Source organism: Coregonus clupeaformis, chromosome 26 (assembly GCF_020615455.1).
Source record: "Coregonus clupeaformis isolate EN_2021a chromosome 26, ASM2061545v1, whole genome shotgun sequence".
In the NCBI taxonomy this organism is placed as follows: Eukaryota; Metazoa; Chordata; class Actinopteri; order Salmoniformes; family Salmonidae; genus Coregonus; species Coregonus clupeaformis.
Genome location: NC_059217.1, coordinates 419,105 through 441,548, shown reverse-complemented (window position 1 = coordinate 441,548; position 22,444 = coordinate 419,105). Strand labels below are relative to the sequence as shown.

Here is a 22,444-nt window from a genome sequence, read left to right as displayed (position 1 = left end):
GTTTCTTGGCAAGGGTTCAGCAGCTAGAACCTCGTTCTCTGTCACCACAGCATAACCAGTTGCATTGGTGCCATCAGGATTCTTCCTAGAAGATCCATCAACAAACATTGTTACTTCACAACATGGTATAGCTAAGTCTGTTAAATCAGGCCTGGGTAGTACTATTTTTTCAGTTTCTTCAATAGTTATGGGGACTACCATCATTTACAACAGGAACCAATGTTGCAGGATTCAACGTTGTACATCATTCAATAGTTAGATTTGGCATGTTCAGCAATACTATCATACAAGATAGGTGTCGTGCTGGTGACATGTACGCCATCTTGTGTTCCAATAGCAGAATTGATACTGCATGTGGAACCTTTAAGGTTAGATCATGGTATAGTACAATTGAAGCTGAATCCTGCACTGCATTAACAGCTGCCACAACTGATTGCAAACAGACAGGCATTGCCTGAGCCACCTATAAATATAAATAATAAATTGGTCATTTAGCAGACGCTCTTATCCAGAGCGACTTACAGGAGCAATTAGGGTTAAGTGCCTTGCTCAAGGGCACATCGACAGATTTTTCACCTAGTCGGCTTGGGGATTAGAACCAGCGACCTTTCGGTTACTGGTACAACGCTCTTAACCACTAAGCTACCTGCCGCCCTATCACCTCATCAAGTCTTGAAGAAAAATATGCAACCGGTTTATTTTTGTCCCCATGTTTTTGTGTCAGTACTGATGTCATATATCCCTCTCTACAATCCACAGTTTGAGTAAATGGTCTATCATATCTAGGAAACGCCAGCACCGTTGAAGAGGTCAATAATTGCTTAATTTCCTCAAATTGCAAATCAGCCTTGTTATTCCAAATTATTTTATCATGTGCTGCCATAGCTTTTCCATAGATAAGATCACTCAATTTTCCAGTGTGTAACGCATAATGGGGAATCCATGCTCGACAGTAATTAATCATTCCCAAAAAGCTCATCTGTTTCTTATTCAGAGGTTTAGGAGCTTCTAATATTGCAGTTTTTCTTGACGTGTTTAGGGTTCTCCCATCCTGCGTTATTGTGTGACCTAAATAAATTACCTCTTTCTGCCAGAGTTGTAGTTTATTTTTACTGACCTTGTGTCCTTGTCCTGCCATAAAGGTTAACAACTGGAGAGTATCTTTTTTACACCCCTCCTCTGAGGGGTTTGCTACCAGTATATCATCAACGTATATCAACATTTGGCTCCCCTCTTGGGGTTCGAACATTCCCATATTCATACGACTTTCATATCACATTCACACAACACCTGGAATCACCCCTTCCTGTATAGGTAGCCTTGACTAGTCCCTCAGAATGATCTCATACTGTTACAGAGGAATTTATCCCCTCAAATGTAATCTTGACAATTCCTGACAGTCTCATACAACAGGAATGGGTTCTCCCTCTTCTCTATACAACCACCTGGAATCACCCCTTTCTGTTTATGTAGTAGTGGTCTATTGACTGTCTCACCTTTTAGTTTATTTTGGTAATGGCCTATTACCGTGAATCGTTACGGACCCACCCTAAGCAATCCCAGACTGCTTCACTTTTAATTGGCTAATCCATTGAACTGTTGCTACTTTGAATTATTACGTTTACTTCAGTCAATATTTTAGCAAGTTCTCAAATCAATTTCCCCAATTAATGAATAAAGACTACTGACCTTATCCTTGCAGCCGAGATTCAATGTAGGTTTGATTCCGTCACCGTCTCTGTCATTATCAGGTGTTCTCTGGCCTATCTTATTGAACCCTTAATGTCAAAGGGCAGGTCTTTTCTATTTACGAATGTATCATTCACCCGTCTACGGTTTTCAGAGTTACCTGGAATGACAAAGGCAGGTATTGGAATCCGGCTCTAAAGGACCTAGCTGTTAAGATAATTTATTAACTAACTATTTCAGTGTCTCTGTGCGTCTCCCAAAAGGTTGTAAGGCTTTTGGATCAAGAAACGGACAGAGCTCCCATTTGCAATAGTCAGAGATCTTTATTCATTGAGAATTCTGTTATCACAATTTCAGAGTCCATCTTTTATATACACACACGTCATACAAAAATCCCACCCCGCTGTAGGCGGGCTGTATATTTCCACTGTACCTGGGTTTAGCTCATGTTTTCCTCTGCTCTCCTAACCATCAGGTCACACACAGATGTTTTTATCATAGGCTGCATTCCTTAGTTATCGCCGTCCTCACAATATCCTGCACCATATTTCATACTCTTTAAAAAGCCTAACGGTTTCTCTCCTCCCTAAATTGGGAGGCCTCTTTATCTTGGTTTCTCAGTTGTCTGTAGACAGTTCTCCTTGTCCTTTTGTTGTCTGGCCTAACTCTTACTCACATTTCTAAATAGTAACACAATGTCATAATCTTTACTGGTCCTACACTCTCACATTCTAACACATTTCACACAGTTTCAGGGTGTAATAATTAGTCATTAATAATTATTCTATCAGTACCCCACACATACGATTATCTGTAAGGTCCCTCAGTTGAGCAATACATTTCAAACACAGATTCAACCAGAAAGACCAGGGAGGTTTTCCAATGCCTCGCAAAGAAGGGCACCTATTAGCAGACATTGAATATCCCTTTGAGCATGGTGAAGTTATTAATTACACTTGGGATGGTGTATCAATACACCTAGTCACTACAAAGATACAGGCATCCTTCCTAACTCAGTTGCCGGAGAAGAAGGAAACCGCTCAGGGATTTCATCATGAGGCCAATGGTGACTTTAAAACAGTTAGAGTTGAATGGCTATGATAGGAGTAAACTGAGGATGGATCAACAACATTGTACTTACTCCACAACACTAACCTTGTATAACCTTGTACCTTGTATATGGGGCGGCAGGTAGCTTAGTGGTTAAGAGCGTTGTGCCAGTAACCGAAAGGTCGCTGGTTCTAATCCCCGAGCCAACTAGGTAAAAAATTCTGTCGATGTGTCCTTGAGCAAGGCACTTAACCCTAATTGCTCCTGTACGTCGCTCTGGATAAGAGCGTCTGCTAAATGACTAAAATGTAAATGTAACCTAATTGACAGAGTAAAAAGAAGGACGTCTGTACAGAATAAAAAATATTCCAAAACATGCATCCTATTTACAAGGCACTGAAGTACTCTAATACTGCAAAAAAATTGTCAAAGCAATAAACTTTTTGCAGGCAGGTCCCATGATACAAGTCAGTATTCGATGTCCATCCATGTGAGGCCGTAAGGAGAGGACATAAACTGGCCACTAGGGGCAACAGTGAACACTTACCTTCAAGTAGGTTTCAGTTTTGATAGGGCGTTATGGATGGGGATGGGGGATGGGCGTAAGGATCTGCCTCTGATTCCAAAGGTTGTAAGTTTGAATCCAGTGATGGAAAGTTGTATTTGAGGTTTTTGTTTTAAGCCTATCCCAAACCATAACCCTTACCTTAAACATTCGGAGTTAATGCCTAAACTTAACCTTAAACACCTCGAAATTTGACATTTGCAACAACTCGGAAATGTTACATTTGAGAAACATGGATGAACGTCTCATTCTGATGTGATACTGTGAGAGCTAGTTGCTTTGTGTCAAGAATACAAAGTGTTATATTTGGGGCAAATCCAATACAACACATTACTTAATACCGGTCTCCATATTTTCAAGCTTAGTGGTGGCTGCATCATGTTATGGGTATGCTTGTAATCATTAAGGACTGGGGAGTTTTTCAGAATAAAAAATAAACAGAATGGCTCTAAGCACAGGCAAAATCCTAGAGGAAAACATCGTTCAATCTGTTCTCCAACAGACCCTGGGAGATTAATTCACCTTTCAGCAGGACAATAACCTAAAACACAAAGCCAAAGCTACAAGAAGACGGTGAATGTTACTGACTGGCCAAATTACAGTTTTGACCTAAATCTACTTGAAAATCTATGGCAAGACTTGAAAATGGTTGTCTAGCAATGATCAACAACCAATTTGACACAGCTTGAAGAATTTTGAAGAATAATGGGCAAATGTTGCACAATCCTTGTGTGGAAAACTCTTAGAGACGTACCCAGAAAGACTCACAGCCGTAATCACAGCCAAAAGGTGCTTCTACAAAGTATTGACTTGGGTGTGAATACTTATGTAAATGTAATATTTTTGTATTTGATTCTCTAAACTTTTCCAAAAAACATGTTTTCACTTTGTCATTGTGTAGATGGGTGAGAGATAAAAAATTCAGGCTCGAACACAATAAGTCAAGGGGTATGAATACTTTCTTAAGGGACTATTTCATTTTGAGGGCCTAGTTTTACCCTAATACAGGGGCCTGAAACACACATCACTTTGAACCAAAACCACACAGCTCGGTGCATGCGCGGACCAACTGGCAAGTGTCTTCACTGACATTTTCAACCTCTCCCTGACCGAGTCTGTAATACCTACATGTTTCAAGCAGTCACCATAGTCCCTGTGCCCAAGAAAGCGAAGGTAACCTGCCTAAATGACTACCGCCCCGTAGCACTCATGTCGGTAGCCATGTAGTGCTTTGAAAGGCTGGTCATGGCTCACATCAAAACCATCATCCCGGAAACCCTAGACCCACTCCAATTTGCATACCGCCTCAACAGATCCACAGATAATGCAATCTCAATCGCACTCCACACTGCCCTTTCCCACCTGAACAAAAGGAACACCTACAACAACCTCTCGCTCAACGTGAGCAAGACAAAGGAGCTGATCGTGGACTACAGGAAAAGGAGGGCCGAACACGCCCCCATTCACATCGACGGGGCTGTAGTGGAGCGGGTCAAGAGTTTAAAGTTCCTTGGTGTCCACATCACCAACAAACTATCATGGTTCAAACACACCAAGACAGTCGTAAAGAGGGCACAACAACACCTTTTCCCCCTCAGGAGACTGAAAAGATTTGGCAATGGGCCCCAGATCCTCAAAAGGTTCTACAGCTGCACAATCGAGAGCATCCTGACTGGTTGCATCACCGTCTGGTATGGCAACAGCACGGCATCCAACCGTAAGGCGCTACAGAGGGTAGTGCGTACGGCCAAGCTTCCTGTCATCCAGGACCTCTATACTAGGCGGTGTCAGATGGCCTAAAAATTGTCAAAGACTCCAGTCACCCAAGTGACTGTTCTCTCTGCTACCGCATGGCAAACAGTAGCGGAGCGCCATGTCTAGGTCCAAAAGGCTCCTTAACAGCTTCTACCCCCAAGCCATAAGACTGCTATTTGCATTGACACCCCACCTTTGTTTTTACACTGATGCTACTCTCTGTTTATTATCTATGCATAGTCACTTTACCCCTACGTGCATGTACAAATTACCTCGACTAACCTGTACCCCCGCACACTGACTCGGTACCGTTACCCCATGTATAGCCTTGTTATTGTTATTTTGTGTTACTTTTTTTATTTTAAATCTATTTTCTTACTGCATTGTTGGTTAAGGGCTTGTAAGTAAGCATTTCACGATAAGGTCTACACCTGTTGTATTCGGCGCATGTGACAAATTAAATTTGATTTAATAAAGAATGAGAATGTGCTGAGTAATATTATTAGTGTCTCTCGCTCTCTTCCTGGTCTCCAGGAGCTCGCTGCTTCTCTGCTATTTAAGGCTCGACCTTGCTGCTTGCCAACTCTATGACAGAGTGTGTGTGTGTGTGGTCTGAGCCATGACCTTGCCTAGTTTTTATGATATGTAATATAAAGTTATTCCCTTTATAAAAGAGCTTATTGCTCAATAAACTTTATCGACATTGCTTAATAAACTTTATCGACACAGCATCTCGAGGCAATGTCATACCATACTATCACAGCCCCCAGTTGCCAGCTACAGGGTCAGCCACTCTCTCATAGCTGTCAATCTGCCTGATTAAAACATGACACTCAGGGGGACACTGGGACAGGGACACAACACACCCATACTCACACAGGGATCGTCTGGCTGTGTAAAGGAACTTCATCAGTAGACTACTCTCTTGACTATCACATCATTACTATGATCGATGGTGACATTATTTATCATAAAGTATTGCTGTGATGTCTCTGGGTGCTGGCTGAGAAACTGTCCTCGCAGCACAGCAGTCCTCCACCCAACAAAAACCAAAGGGCAAGTCGTACCTGTACTGCATCCACCAGGGTTGGGGAGTAACTGATCACATGTAATCACATGTCATCAGTTACATTTAATCTGATTACCAACAAAAATATTGTAATCCGATTACAGATCTGTTTGAAAAACTAGATTACTTTTTTGATTACTTTTACAGTAAAAAAGGATGTTTGCAGAAAAATCTGTTTTCTGAATGACCTTCAATTCAGCATTGAAAATAGGTGCAAGTTTAAGTTTGTTCCATCTGAGCATGTCTGACTACAAGTCAGACCACTATGACACACCAAATGCGTTTGATGGATCCTTTTTGTCTTTTTCTAATGCCTCTTAAGGGGAAAGTAATCCAAAAGTTACATTGCTGATTACAATTTGACATGTAACAAGTAACTAATGGATTACATTTAGAAAGTAACCTACCCAAACCTGGCATTCACATAGGAGGAGATTAGTGACCAACGATCAGTGATTGGTCATTAATCATTTTCAGCCAATCACAGCTGAGCAGTCAATTGCTCTGTCAGTCAATTCTGGGCTGGGTAACAGAATGTGGGCAACAGAGTGTGAATGCATGCGTGCATGTGAGATGGAGTGTGTGTGTGTGATAGTTTTCTTGATCTCCTGTGTGTGTTTTTAAAGCCAAATTGCTTTGTCAGATTTGAGGCATAAAGCTCCTCTACGCTCTAAATAATGCTGGGTTAAAAACAATTTGGGTAAATATTGGACAGAATTTGGCTGGGTTATTTTGACCCAGCCAGTTGGGTCACAAACAACCCATTGTTTTCTTTAAGTTGAGCTGTTATTGAGCTATGATCTAGTAATGGGGAAATGAAGCTTCCTGAAGCATTGAGGTTTTCCAGTCGTTTGTATTACTCAAGGCTTTGATTAACACAGTGTACACGAGTGGCACCTGCTGGTGAAAATAATTTAGAGCAGCCAAATTATTATACATGACGTCCCACACCCCGTAGTGCCAGCGCAGTGTAGCCTTTTTGTCTTCTACCAAACCAATCAGGTGGTTGTTCGACGAAGGAAAGCTTCGGACATCATTGATCACGTGCTTCTGAAAAAGTGATACAGGAATCGGCACACTGCTTGGAAATACACTGCTTAGCGATTTCGGCGCATGCTCCGGCATCATACCTAACATCATACTATGATCCATCGGGTCAGAAGACTGGAAGCATGGCTTAGTAAGGGTGTGGCTTTCAGATAGTATTTTGGTCCACACGTGAGAGTAAATGTAATTTCGGTTCATAATGTTCTGTTGTATTGTCTACACATGTTAAGGTTGAGCACTGACAATTTAGTAGCTTTAATAAGGCTTACACAAGAGTATGAGTTCCTTAAGTGCCTAGGCATATCCCAAAATTGGAACGATCTGAAAGCCATGCCCCCAATAGGCCACACCTTTGTATTACCCAAACACAGGTTAATTTAACCATCAGTTGGGTTTTTACTCACTTTCACGCCAAGTTGACCCAGCAAATGGGTCTTTTTTAATGAAATCCATTGGTTATTTTCAGGAGGTGGGGCCTATTGGGGGCGTGGTTTCGGGTAGGTATTCTTGGCCACCCATGAGAGTAAATGTCATTCCTGTTCATGTTATTTTTTTACACTGCACACTTAACTTTCCCTTCAAATTTGTGGAGATTACATATTTTTATATACAACTAATAACATGATTATTGAAATATAAAGTGGGATACACATCGGCACTTGAAGAACTCAACTTGTGTCAGCCTCATTAAGCTACACAAAGTGTCAGTCAACCTTAACACGTGTTGACAATATCACAGAACAGATGAATTGGAATTACATTTACTCTTACGGGTGGCCTGAAATAACCATCTAAAAACCACGCCCCTACTAACCCACGCTTCCAGTCTTCTGATCTGACCCAGTGGATCATAGCTCAAGAACCCAACTAAGTGACCCAGCTGGCTGTGTAAAAAATAACCCAAAGTGTGTTCTGTCCACTATTTACCTAGCGCTGGGTTGTTTTTAACCCAGCATTTTTTATATAGTGTATGAGATATAGATGAACTATACATAGAAAGGGTGAAATAAAGAGAGAAAGAAAGGCTTTGACTCCTGAGCTCCCACCCAGAATCAAATAGAACGGTTAATGTCACACAGATGTGCACAGACAGACTGGCACCTTTAACTGGTTAGCCCCATCTGACACACACAAACACACACACGTATACACAAAAGTGCTTCACAAAAGTTTCATATCCAGTATTAATAACAGTTTATTAGGTACACCACCCCATTCACGAAAATGGTTCGCTCCTACAGACCGTGAGCCACCTGGCCGTGGCTTGCTATATAAAGCAGGCTGACAGGCATCAATGCATTCAGTTACTGTTCGATTGAATCTTATGAGTGTTCTAAGCGACTTTGCTCATGGTATGATTGTCGGTGCCAGGCGCGCCGGTTCCAGAAACGGCCGGGCTCCTGGGCTTTTCGTGCACGACAGTGTCTAGGGTTTACAGAGAATGGTGCGACAAAAAAAAAAAATCCAGTCAGCGGCAGTCCTGTGGGCGAAAACAGCACGTTGATGAGAGGTCGAAGGAGAATGGTAAGCTAACAGGCGGGCCACAAACAGGCAAATAACGGCGCATTACAACAGTGGTATACAGAACGGCATCTCAGAATGTACAACTCGTCGGTTCTTGTCACGGCTGGGCTATTGCAGCAGACAATGGGGAATGTTTTCCTGGTGCACGCTAGGTTGCTTGATAATAATTGCAAAACATCTCCATGTCCTGAATAATTCAGGCTATTCTGGAGGCAAAGAGGGGTCTGACCTGGTACTAGATGGGTGTACCCAATAAACTGTTCCTTGAAGATAACCCAAATCACCCTTTCTCAATCAAACATCCTCAGTTTTTCAAAGAGGTTTCATAGAGGTTTCACATATTTCCCACCAGGCACCATTCTATAAACAGTTCCTCATTATAGGCAGAATCCTAATTTTAGATCTATGCGTATATCTCAATTTTCCCCCTTTGACATCATTGCATGGTTTACCTTTTTAAATTATACAAAATTCTAAAGTTATGAGCGTGGAACTCAAATCAAACTTCAATTGTCACATGCTCCGAATACAACAGGTGTAGACCTTACCGTGAAATGCTTACTTATACATCCTTAACCAACAATGCAGTTCAAGAAAGAGTTAAGAAAATATTTACCAAATAAACTAAAGTAAACAATAATAAAAAGTAACACAATAAAATAACAATAACGAGGCTATATACAGGGGGTACCGGTACCGAGTCAATGTGCGGGGGTACAGGTTAGTCGAGGTAGCAGAGAGAACAGTCTATGACTTGGGTGCCTGGAGTCTTTGACAATTTTTTAGGCTTTCCTCTGACACCGCCAAGTATATAGGTCCTGGATGGCAGGAAGCTTAGCTCCAGTGATGTAATTGGCCGTACGCACTACCCTCTGTAGAGCCTTACGGTCAGATGACGAGCAGTTGCCATACCAGGCGGTAATGCAAACGGTCAGGATGCTCTCGATTGTGCAGCTGTAGAACCTTTTGAAGATCAGGGGACCCATGCCAAATCTTTTCAGTCTCCTGAGGGGGGAAAAGGTTTTGTCGTGCCCTCTTCACGACTGTCTTGGTGTGTTTGGACCATGATAGTTTATTGGTGATGTGGACACCTAGGAACTTGAAACTCTCGACCCGCTCCATTACAGCCCCGTCGATGTTAATGGAGGCCTGTTCGGCCCGCCTTTTCCTGTAGTCCACGATCAGCTCCTTTGTCTTGCTCACATTGAGGGAGAGGTTGTTATCCTGGCACCACACTGCCAGGTCTCTCTCACCTCCTCCCTATAGGCTGTCTCATCGTTGTCGGTGATCAGGCCTACCACTGTTGTGTCGTCAGCAAACTTAATGATGGTGCTGGAGTCGTGTTTGGCCAATCAGTTGTGGGTGAACAGGGAGTACAGGAGGGGACTAAGCACGCACTCCTGAGCTGTAGTCAATGAACAGCATAGCTCGTCTGATAGGCTCCCATCACTGGGCAGCTCGCGCCTGGGTTTCCCTTTGTAGTCCGCAATAAATTGAGTTTCAAAGCCGGTGTAGTAGGATTCAACCTGTATTGACGCTTTTTCTGTTTGATGGTTCATCTGATGGCGTAGCGGGATTTCTTGCAAGCATCTGGATTAGTGTCCTGCTCCTTGAAAGCGGCAGCTCTAGCTTTTAGCTCGATGCGGATGTTGCCTGTAATCCATGGCTTCTGGTTGGAATATGTACGTACAGTCACTGTGGGGACGACGTCGTCGATGCACTTTTTGATGAAGCCGGTGACTGAGGTAGTATACTCCTCAATGCCATTGGATGAATCCCGGAACATATTCCAGTCTGTGCTAGCAAAACAGTCCTGTAGCGTAGCATCCGCATCATCTGACCACTTCTGTATTGAGCGAGTCACTGGTACTTCCTGCTTTAGTTTTTGCTTGTAAGCAGGAATCAAGAAGATAGAATTAAGGTCAGATTTGCCAAATGGAGGACGAAGGAGAGCTTTGTATGTGTCTCTGTGTGTGGAGTAAAGGTGGTCTTTTTTTTCTCTGGTTGTACATGTGACATGCTGGTAGAAATGAGGTAAAACTGATTTAAGTTTGCCTGCATTAAAGTCCCCGGCCACTAGGAGCGCCGCTTCTGGATGAGCATTTTCTTGTTTGCTTATGACCTTATACAGCTCGTTGAGTGCGGTCTTAGTGCCAGCATCGGTCTGTGGTGGTAAATAGACGGCTACGAATAATATACATGAGAACTCTCTCGGTAGATAGTGTGCTCTACAGCTTATCATAAGGTACTACCTCAGGCGAGCAATACCTCGAGACTTCTTTAATATTAGAAATCGCGCACCAGCTGTTATTGACAAATACACCCACACCCAGCCCCTCGTCTTACCAGACGTAGCTTCTCTGTCCTGCCGATGCATGGAAAATCCGCCAGCTCTATATTATCCATGTTGTCGTTCAGCCACGACTCGGTGAAACATAAGATATTACAGTTTTTAATGTCCCGTTGGTAGGATATTCTTCATCGTAGATCATCAATTTATTTTTCCAATGCTTGCACGTTCGCCAATAGAACAGATGGTAGTTGAAGTTTACTCGCCTAAGAATTCTCAGAAGGCAGCCCGACCTCCGCCCCCTTTTTCTCCATCTTTTCTTCACACAAATGATGGGGATTTGGGCCTGGCCCGAGAAAGCAGTATATCCTTTGCGTCAGACTCGTTAAATAAAACAATATTCGGCCAGTGCAAGGTGAGTAATCGCGGTTCTGATGTCCAGATGTTCTTTTCGGTCATAAGAGATTGTAGCAGCAACATTATGTACACAATAAGTAAAAAAATAAGTTACAAACAATGTGAAAAAACGAACAAAATACCACAGTTGGTTAGGAGCCTGTAAAACGGCAGCCATCCCCTCCGGCGCCATTATGCATATAGATACGATTTCTGGAGTCTGGGGCTCAATTCAGACATTAGTTGAACATTTTGGCACACACAAAAAACTGTAGAGAAACATAACAAAACCTGGACCCAACCCCCAAGAAAACAGCACTGGAAAAAGAATGATCTGGAAAAGTATGACCATTCATGTTAGTTTGAGGAATTGTAAGAGGTTAATTGACCATGAATATGTACTGTAAATAAAGATTCTAAACGTGCATATTCATTTGACACGTTTCATGACAATCTTTTGCATACAACAGGGACTTGTTTAAAGCAGAGTGTCTTTGGTAAGTCTGAGAGATCTGAGAGTTAAGATCAATGTTGAAAAAGACAGGTGTCAATCAGCTTCGCTCTGAACAATATTTTCTCTTTGAGTAAGGTTCATAATCATCAACACACCAATACTGTTAATATGTACTGTAAACAAAATATGATTAAGAAAATATGTAAACTACTTTAATTAATTGAAATCTGTCTTGATCACCTTCATTCTCTTCATACCCAAACATTTAGACTTAAACCTGTTCTGATTCCTCCAGTAAGGGACATGAGTATCCTGAGTGCAGTTACCACTAGTAAAGGGACTGCAGTTGATTGGTTGAGGTGCACCTCAACTCTGATCCGATTGGCTGAGGTCTACCTCTGCTCTCATCTGATTGGTTGAAGTTGTACTGGTTCAAGAAATAAGAACCTGTTGCAACAGGACATACCACTAACTAATGAATAAATATAATACATTAATATATAAATACACTCATATTAATAGATGTGCTCTTATTTTGAAAATGGCAAAGATTTACATTACAAACAAAAATCAAATCTCTGTCTTAAGACATTGATGTTAAGAAAATACATTCATAAAAGAGAGGGAGGGGGTGTGTGTACAAAAGCCTGTGTTTCTTAGGGTCCGACAGTGTTGGTGTGGGAGGACACAGTCTCCAATGTGATCTCTATACTGCCTATCTCCAAACTTTTCCTCCCGCATACAATGACGCGTACACTCTTCTTGGTGTTGGCGATGGGAAGCAGCGTTTTAATTGGGGGTCCGGAAGGGCCCGGTGTGGGAGGTACAGCGCGAGAGACACTATCCTGTAGTGAGTTGCACAGTGTTCACGTTGACATGACAACATCTCGGATACTGTTTAAAATGCTCAAATGTATCCTGCCAGCGCTCGCAGGGGGAGTGTGAGGAGCCTAGTTTGGCGCAGGGCGTAGTGGCGGGGACCACGATGGGGGTGGTGTTTGATTCTGATCCCCACGGATGTAGCGAGCGGAATCTAACAGCCAGTACAGAGCGTTAGGAGAAGCTGCGGACGCAGAGACACTGATGAACACAGGCCCTGTGGCCGGAGTGAAGGTCTTTACACAGCAGGTGGTGGAAGTTGGGCTTCAGCAGCAGGTAGACTAGAGGGTTGAGGAATTAGCAAACATGGCCAGGATGGCGAACACCATCGGAGGGATGGAGTCCATGTGACCAAACGCTGCCCACATAGAGACCAGGGCGTAGGGACTCCATGCCGTGAAGAAACCAATACACACACACACACACACACACACACAGACAGACAGACAGACAGACAGACAGACATTTTACATAAATTATTTATTAGTCTTGGTACAGTTTGACAATTCATGGAAAAGTTCATTTCTGGTCTGAGTTGGAAGTCGAAGGAAATCTATTCTTTGCTGCAAATGTGAAATATGAGTTTCAAAGAGCGACAAAGCTACTGCATACCCAGCCCCGTCTGGCACCGTTAAAAAGTAAAAGGAAGCTAAGCTGTTCTGTCCTTTCTGAAGGGAAGCGTTTATTGCATAATGATTGAAGTGTCGTAATCAATTCACCAATACCAACAAACACACTTTGAATCCATCTGGCACTTGTTGCTTCAACTCACACACTCATCTGTAGACACACCAACTACACACACACACCGAATCTACTCGGAGTAAGCGGTAAGCATGCACAGAAAATATGCGTAAAAAGTGTTTTGAGTTTTATATCTGAGTGTTAATTCTTGTGGGGTTAACACCAGTGGGAAAATAATAACAATAATTTGTCATAAATAATATATTTTTATTATAATATATTCACTAACTTCCACTTGGCACTCACTTGGTGAAGGCTACAGGACTGAAATCCATTGAATGCAACAATCATGTCACTAGCAAACACAGTCATGGGTGGTACTGGTACCTCTAAAATTCACTCCAAAGGCACCCTGGGAAATAAATATGCATATAACACCCTACAGTGTTAAAAAACAACAACCCAAAATGAGTTACTGTAACACCACAGCTGTTAATTCCCTAACACTGAGAAAGTGTAAAGTGTTAATTTTATTGTCAGAATGAGTTAGGGACCCAACACTCTTGGTGTGTTAGTTTATCATCACTTTGCAAAGTGTTAGTTTAACACTATTTGAGATGGTCCCATATAATTTCTAAGAAAGTGTTACATTTAACACTGTGGGTGTTAAAATTCTGATCGCTAATTTTCTGTGTGTGTGTTAACTTGATAACTCGATAATGGTCTGTATGATACCCATGTGTGTCTGCTGTGAGACGTGTTGCTCCACTGGTCTCCGTGACTCTGGGACCGTGACCAGGATCTGTGTGTAGGAGGAAGTGTCGGCACAGCAGGGCAGGATGTAGCAGCCGAAGGACAGTGCCACCGTGTAGGACCTCGCCTCACCGTCCTGGTTGGAGCGCTTTCCAATGAATGAATGAAAAATGAATCACCATGATGATGTGTGGTGCAGTCACAGACAGTCATATGTGGTCAGGGATGCTTGGTGATCAAATATGTGCATAATGCCAGCAGCAGTGCTGTGGTCTTACCGTAGCGTGGGTAGCAGACAGTACTGAGGGTGGTCAGACTGCAGATACCAAACAACACTCCACAGAACGCACAGATCAGACACAATGTCTTACCATACAACCACCTAGGAAAGGAGGAGGGGAGAGAGAGTGGGAGGGAGATATATTTATATAATTAGTTACATATCAAAACAGCCAGTGTGTGTGTGTGACCTATGACCTGTGGTAGATATTAGTTGTCACAGCCAGGGGTTAGAGGCTAAGGGTCATGCCCAGGTCACTGACAACCAGGTTAATAATGAAGAACTCTGCTGGTTTCAGCAGCATCTTCTTCTTATAAGACACATAGAGCAGCATGGTGTTACCCACCAGAGAACACACACCTGGGGGGAGGGAGGGAGGCAGAGGAAGTTAGGAATAACCCTAACCCCATTTACAGAACTTCTGATCATTTAATTTCCTTAGTACCTGACTTGCATATCTTAGACCACCCTTTGCAAAACTGTAAATACAAATGTCACTTAAGTGTTTTGTTCACAGTATATTACACATTGTTTTCATCAGAAGAGAAAAGTGTGCAATTATTTTCACTGTTTCCAGTAAGAGTAAATACTACTGCACAAAATCCTAAATAAACCCCATCAGTGTCATACCACAACACTGCTGCTGGCATGTTCAAAGAACAAATTATCCTTCCCGGGGAAGGACTGCCCGCTCCATGATCTCGCCATCACGGTTGACAACTCCATTGTGTCCTCCTCCCAGAGTGCAAAGAACCTTGGTGTGACCCTGGACAACACCCTGTCGTTCTCCGCTAACATCAAAGCGGTGACCCGATCCTGTAGGTTCATGCTCTACAACATTCGCAGAGTACGACCCTACCTTACACAGAAAGCGGCACAGGTCCTAATCCAGGCACTTGTCATCTCCCGTCTGGATTACTGCAACTCGCTGTTGGCTGGGCTCCCTGCCTGTGCCATTAAACCCCTACAACTTATCCAGAACACCGCAGCCCCTCTGGTGTTCAACCTTCCCAAGTTCTCTCACGTCACCCCGCTCCTCCGCACACTCCACTGGCTTCCAGTTGAGGCTCGCATCTACTACAAGACCATGGTGCTTGCCTACGGGCTGTGAGGGGAACGGCACCTCCTTACCTTCAGGCTCTGATCAGACCCTACACCCAAACGAGGGCACTACGTTCATCCACCTCTGGCCTGCTAGCTCCCCTACCTCTACAGAAGCACAGTTCCCGCTCAGCCCAGACAAAGCTATTCGCTGCTCTGGCACCCCAATGGTGGCACAAGCTCCCCCACGACGCCAGGACAGCGGAGTCACTGACCACCTTCCGGAGACACTTGAAACCCTACCTCTTTAAGGAATACCTGGAATAGTATAAAGTAATCCTTCTTCACCCACCCCCCATTAAAAAATAAAATAAAAAATGTGGTTGTCCCACTGGCTATCATAAGTTGAATGCACCAATTTGTAAGTCGCTCTGGATAAGAGCGTCTGCTAAATGATGTAAATGTAAATAATGTTGAACGGGCTCTCTTCATTACTAACTGACTCAAATACCCTCTGGACTAAAGAACATTTACAGGCAAGCCATCAAAGCACTTACACACATCTGATGGCCAACAGAGTAGAAACGTGTGTGTGTGTCCTGAGTGGACTGAGGGGAAATTGAGCTCTGAGCCTCTGATTGGCAAACTCAGATCTCCCTTCAATGAATGAAGCCAATCTCCTCCTGTCACACATACACACCGTTGGGTACAGTAGGACTTACGCATATAGAGTAGACCACAGCCACCACAAGGTCAGCAGCCTCAAGGATATAGGCGTGTAACGTGCGGTTATCTGCTAGCCAGCCCATCGGAGACACAACAGTCAACACACACTTATACACACATCCTGCATATACACAGATTTCTAATAAACAGAAATATTCTTATGCAAACCAAGTAAAAAGCTTCCTGTCACAGTCGCCTCTGTGACATTTTTCCTCTGCTCTGTGCTTTGAGGGAGATTTCTGTGGGAATGTGAAAGGTGTAGAAACCTCACAGTGACTCACCTGATAAGACTAGATCTGAGCCTCGACTAACGCTTCGGACTCTACCTCGATGAAAAGATGAAAAACTAGACGGCACATGAGAGATGGAGAGAGACGGAGGGGGAGTCCAGTGGTTTTTGAACTTTTACTGTTGAAAAGTGATATCCCAAGTATAGATACAGTAAAGTACACACACTTAAGGGTAAAAAAAAAGAAGTGTTATTTAGACAACTGCAAACTTCAAGGAGTAGGGCATTCAAGGAGTGATGTCCGTGATGTCATCGGCCTCCCCCCTTGCTTGAGGAACAATAGAGAACAATAGAGTAAAGGCCCAACATAAAATATTCTGTGAATATTGACACCCCTTTTGAAACACTCACACAATCACATTACCCGCTTACTGAAACAACGGTTCAGAACAGGGCAATCAAGTGCTCAGCAACCTGGATCAAAAGGCACTCCCTGTCAGCAGTGCAGTTGGTTTGGTCTGTCTTTGAAGCAGGATACAGCGGGCTTGCTTAGTTCTTCACCCAACTAGTTGTGGAAACGTCAGAAGATAACCTCAAATGCAGCGTTGTACTTAACATCTCACTCCCTCCAAACTGCTGATCATTTCTGTTTTAATTGGACCAAACAAACCTTTGAAAAAAGAAATTCTCACAATGAAACGCCAAGTGTCTCATAGTTATTTACCAAGGTTTTTGTTATGTTTTTGAAATTATTTACAGACGTCTTGAAGAAGTTATGCTTCCCTTCACACTTCATGCACCACATGTGCAGAAGGGGACCTATTCTATGAATACACCACGGATAGTGTATCATATGGTGGTGCATGGGAATAAAGTTTCTGTCCGGAAACAGACACTTGAACAACGTGTGGTGCTCACAAATCAGATGCTTCAAATAACATGCCATACCATTAGTTACAATAGGTGAAAACACAATATTTACATCTCCAAGTATCAGTGGAGTATTGCGCAAGAGACACCATGATTGAGTTGCATTCAAACCAAGAACATTGCTAATGTCATTCATTTTCAACCCACTTGGCCTGTTTCTTCTCTATGTGTAACCGTAATTGAAGCTTTCATGTCCTGAACTCTATAACTGGTATCCCCTGAGAGATTTCAGTCATTTGGAAATCTAGAGTAAAGACAAAGATGAGTATGCATTGTTACACATTACCTATGTTCATACTTACATGACTCTGAATCTGGATCATTCAAGTTCAGGAATACAATTAAAATCCTAATTCAGGAATGCATAATACCATCAGTGATGAATTTCTCAGCAAAACTACAGTTACTCTACATGTTTTAAACTAAAGCTGGGTGAATGGTGCTGGGTAACCCCCCCCCCTCCCCTCCCTCCCCCCCCTGTATGAATAGACAGGCTGATACTCTTCAGTCAATATTGAGTTGTACACCAGATGGGATGGCTTATCGCTGCAGAATGCTGTGGTAGCCATGTTGGTTAAGTGTGCCTTGAATTCTAAATACAGTGCCTTGCAAAAGTATTCAACCCCCTTGGCGTTTTTCCTATTTTGTTGCATTACAACCTGTAATTTAAATGGATTTTTATTTGGATTTCATGTAATGAACATACACAAAATAGTCCAAATTGGTGAAGTGGAATGAAAAATAACTTGCTTCAAAAAATGAAAAAAATAAAATAACGGAAAAGTGGCACGTGCATATGTATTCACCCCCTTTTCTATGAAGCCCCTAAATAAGATCTAGTGCAACCAATTACCTTCAGAAGTCACATAATTAGTTAGATTGCACACAGTTGGACTTTATTTAAGTGTCACATGATCTCAGTATATATACACACCTGTTCTGAAAGGCCCCAGAGTCTGCAACACCACTAAGCAAGGGGCACCACCAAGCAAGCGGCACCATGAAGACCAAGGAGCTCTCCAAACAGGTCAGGGACAAAGTTGTGGAGAAGTACAGATCAGGGTTGGGTTATAAAACAATATCAGAAACTTTGAACATCCCACGGTGCACCATTAAATCCATTATTAAAAAAATGGAAAGAATATGGCACCACAACAAACCTGCCAAGAGAGGGCCGCCCACCAAAACTCACAGACCAGGCAAGGAGGGCATTAATCAGAGAGGCAACAAAGAGACCAAAGATAACCCTGAAGGAGCTGCAAAGCTCCACAGCAGAGATTGGAGTATCTGTCCATCGGACCACTTTAAGCCGTACAATCCACAGAGCTGGGCTTTACGGAAGAGTGGCCAGAAAAAAGCCATTGCTTAAAGAAAAAAATAAGAAAACGTGTTTGGTGTTCGCCAAAAGGCATGTGGGAGACTCCAAATATATGGAAGAAGGTACTCTCATCAGTTGAGACTATAAATTGAGCTTTTCGGCCATCAAGGAAAACGCTATGTCTGGCGCAAACCCAACACCTCTCATCACCCCGAGAACACCATCCCCACAGTGAAGCACGGTGGTGGCAGCTTCATGCTGTGGGGATGTTTTTCATCGGCAGGGACTGTAAACTGGTCAGAATTGAAGGATGGCGCTAAATACAGGGAAATTCTTGAGGGAAACCTGTTTCAGTTTTTAGTTATGCACGCTCAAGTTCTGTTTTTTTGTCTTATTTCTTGTTTGTTTCACAATAAAACATATTTTGCATCTTCAAAGTGGTAGGCATGTTGTGTAAATCAAATGATCCAACCCCCTAAAAATATCAATTTTAATTCCAGTTTGTAAGGCAACAAAGTAGGAAAAATGCCAAGGGGGTGAATACTTTCGCAAGCCACTGTAAATCACAGACAGTGTCACCAGCAAAGCACCCCACACCGTCACACCACCTCCTCCATGGAAACCACACATGCGGAGATCATTCATTCACCTACTCTGCGTCTCTCAAAGACACAGCAGTTGGAACCAAAAATCTCAAATTTGGACTCATCAGACTAAAGGACATATTTCCACTGATCTAATGTCCATTGCTCGTGTTTCTTGGCCCAAGCAAGTCTCTTCTTCTTATTGGTGTCCTTTAGTAGTGGTTTACATTTACATTTTACATTTTAGTCATTTAGTAGACGCTCTTATCCAGAGCGACTTACAGTTAGTGCATACATTAATTTTTTATTTTTTCATACTAGCCCCCCGTGGGAAGTGAACCCACAACTCTACCAACTGAGCTACATCCCAGCCGGCCATTCCCTCCCCTACCATGGACGACGCTGGGCCAATTGTGCGCCGCCCCATGGGTCTCCCGGTCGCGGCCGGCTACGACAGAGCCTGGATTCGAACCAGGATCTCTAGTGGCACAGCTAGCACTGCGATGCAGTGCCTTAGACCACTGCGCCACTCGGGAGTACACTCGGGTTTCTTTGCAGCATTTCAACCATGAAGGCCTGATTCACACAGTCTCCTCCGAACAGTTGATGTTGAGATGTGTCTATTACTTGAACTCTGTGAAGCATTTATCTGGGCTGCAATTTCTGAGGCTGGTAACTCTAATGAACTTATCCTCTGCAGCAGAGGTAACTCTGGGTCTTCCTTTCCTGTGGCGGTCCTCATGAGAGCCAGTTTCATCATAGCGCTTGATGGTTTTTGCCACTGCACTTGAAGTAACTTTCCAAGTTCTTGAAATGATCCGGATTGACTGACCTTCATATCTTAAAGTAATGATGGACTGTTGTTTCTCTGTTGCTTATTTGAGCTGTTCTTGCCATAATATGGACTTGGTTTTTCACCAAATAGGGCTATCTTCTGTATACCCCCCCTACCTTGTCACAACACAACTGATTGGCTCAAACGCATTAAGAAGGAAAGAAATTCCACAAATTAACTTTTAACAAGGCACACCTGTTAATTGAAATGCATTCCAGGGGACTACCTCATGAAGCTGGTTGAGAGAATGCCAAGAGCGTGCAAAGCTTTCATCAAGGCAAAGGGTGGCTACTTTGAAGAATCTCAAAAATAAAATATATTTTGATTTGTTTAACACTTTTTTGGTTACTACATGATTCCATGTGTAATTTCATAGTTTTGATGGCTTCAGAATTATTCTACAATGTAGAAAATAGTAAAAATAAAGAAAAACCCTCAAATGAGTAGGTGTTTCCAAACTTTTGACTGATACTGTAATTCTGCAGAGACTGAGCTTGTTTTTATTATTATTGTTGGGCTGTTAATATCATTATGACTACTACTATTATTACTGTTAGTCCGACCATTGTTGTTATGTGTACTTTGACAATGTATGTGATTTAACTTGCCATGATGTCGGGGGGTGTGGGGGGTTGCCAGTGGAAGCGTTTTTACCTTTCTGTGTATGTATGACAGGGAGAGAAAAGGGGTTGAGTAAGGACATCTGACAGCATGCGTCTTGTCTTCATTGTAATTTTTGTCTGCTTTCAGAGGGTCATGACTGCTTTCTCTCTTTCCTGGCACATTTGCCTGTATATCCCTCATCTCCTGCTCCATCTACCCCTATATTAGTTAATGATAGAGAGCTCTGCTCTAAATCAAATAAAGCCAGTTGAGCTCTGAAAGTGTGAGGCTCTAGCCTCCCTGAATGAGAATCCCCTGAGAGGGGGTGGGAGGCAGAGTGGGCAGGGAGAGAGAGATGAGTAGGAGCCAGGGGTGTTGCTACTCTATCTGGTCACGATAGAAAGGTATAAAGTGTGAGAGTGGGCCGGGAGAATGAAGGGGAAGGAACCATTACTTAGCCTGGTCCCAGATCGGTTTGTACGCTCTTGTCAACTCCTTCAGACAGCCAGCCATTAGCCATAACTGTATCATTTGTCTGTGAGTGGACTACACCCTGATCCTGTGACAAAGGCCACTGATGTTTAGTCCAGGACAGAGGGGGTTAAGATAGTAATGATAAGAGACCCTTTCACCCTTGCAGGTGAAAGGGTTTGTTGGAGCCAAATTCCCATTTTCTTTATTTGTGCTATATTTATTATTTTGCTCCATTTAGAAAAATACTATTATTGAATATAAGTATAAATATTGCTTTATGAATTATGGCGTATGGTTGATGAACTCATGTCTTTGGTTTTCTACGATGTTTATCACAGGTATTTAAAAGCATTATGGAGCCTTTCCTGGGCACACCAATTTTTCCCATGTCTGACCGCTACGCTAAGCTACGCTAATACTTGGAACTAGAAAAGCTGCTATTAGTCTATACCTTTTGTTTACCGTTTGAATCTGATCGCTTTGACTTTGATCATCGATGGAATATAGCCTATGAAATTACCTTTATTTGGAAAATAAATGTGTTTATTTTTACACTGAGCTTTTGGATTCCCTGTTTTGTGGTTGCTTTGGAAGCGTGTCTGACGGCGGCATCACATACCTGTGACCTCAAGGCAAGGTTGGAATTGGATTACAAATTCCTAGAACCATAAAGGGTTCTTCTACTACAAGGATAAGCCTGTAGAACCCTTTCCCCCCCCAATAGTGTAGAGAACCACAGGGGACTTTACAACTTTACTTATGTTAAATGTATTATTAGGTACCAACCAGATTATTAATGCTTTATTAAAGAATGGCAACTTCGCAACTAAAACTTCTGAATTAAATATCTCATATTTTAAGCTTTGCCCAGATATGCATGTGTCAGCAGAACTACTAGGTTGAGTTCCTCTGTGTATCCTTGAATGTGAAAGCACCTGGCCAGGCATACATTTTCAAATACTTTAAATTGCATCTCTCAGATGCAACCTTTTCAGATATTATTAGTATTCGGAGATTGGAGAATCCATTTGAAACAAACTGAGATAGATGCACATCAGTGTAAGTGTGTGTGTCAGGGCGAAAGAGCGACACAGGACAGCTTGACATAAAGACGTCGCTCCTAATGCATTTAAATCAGAGTTGGCATTGAGAACAGGGTGCTATTTGGGAGGCAAAATAAAACTTGTCCTGAAGAGTATTATTACAAATCACCACGTTGTCCACACATTTCACCACCCAGAGGAGAAAGTTACTGTATCTCACAGCCCA

General features: G+C 42.7%; 1 pseudogene; it reads right to left on the bottom strand.

The window, feature by feature from the left end:
* Positions 1–12,495: 12,495 nt before the first annotated feature.
* LOC121540041 lies at positions 12,496–16,285 on the bottom strand (annotated as a pseudogene).
* Between the last annotated feature and the right edge of the window lie 6,159 nt (positions 16,286–22,444).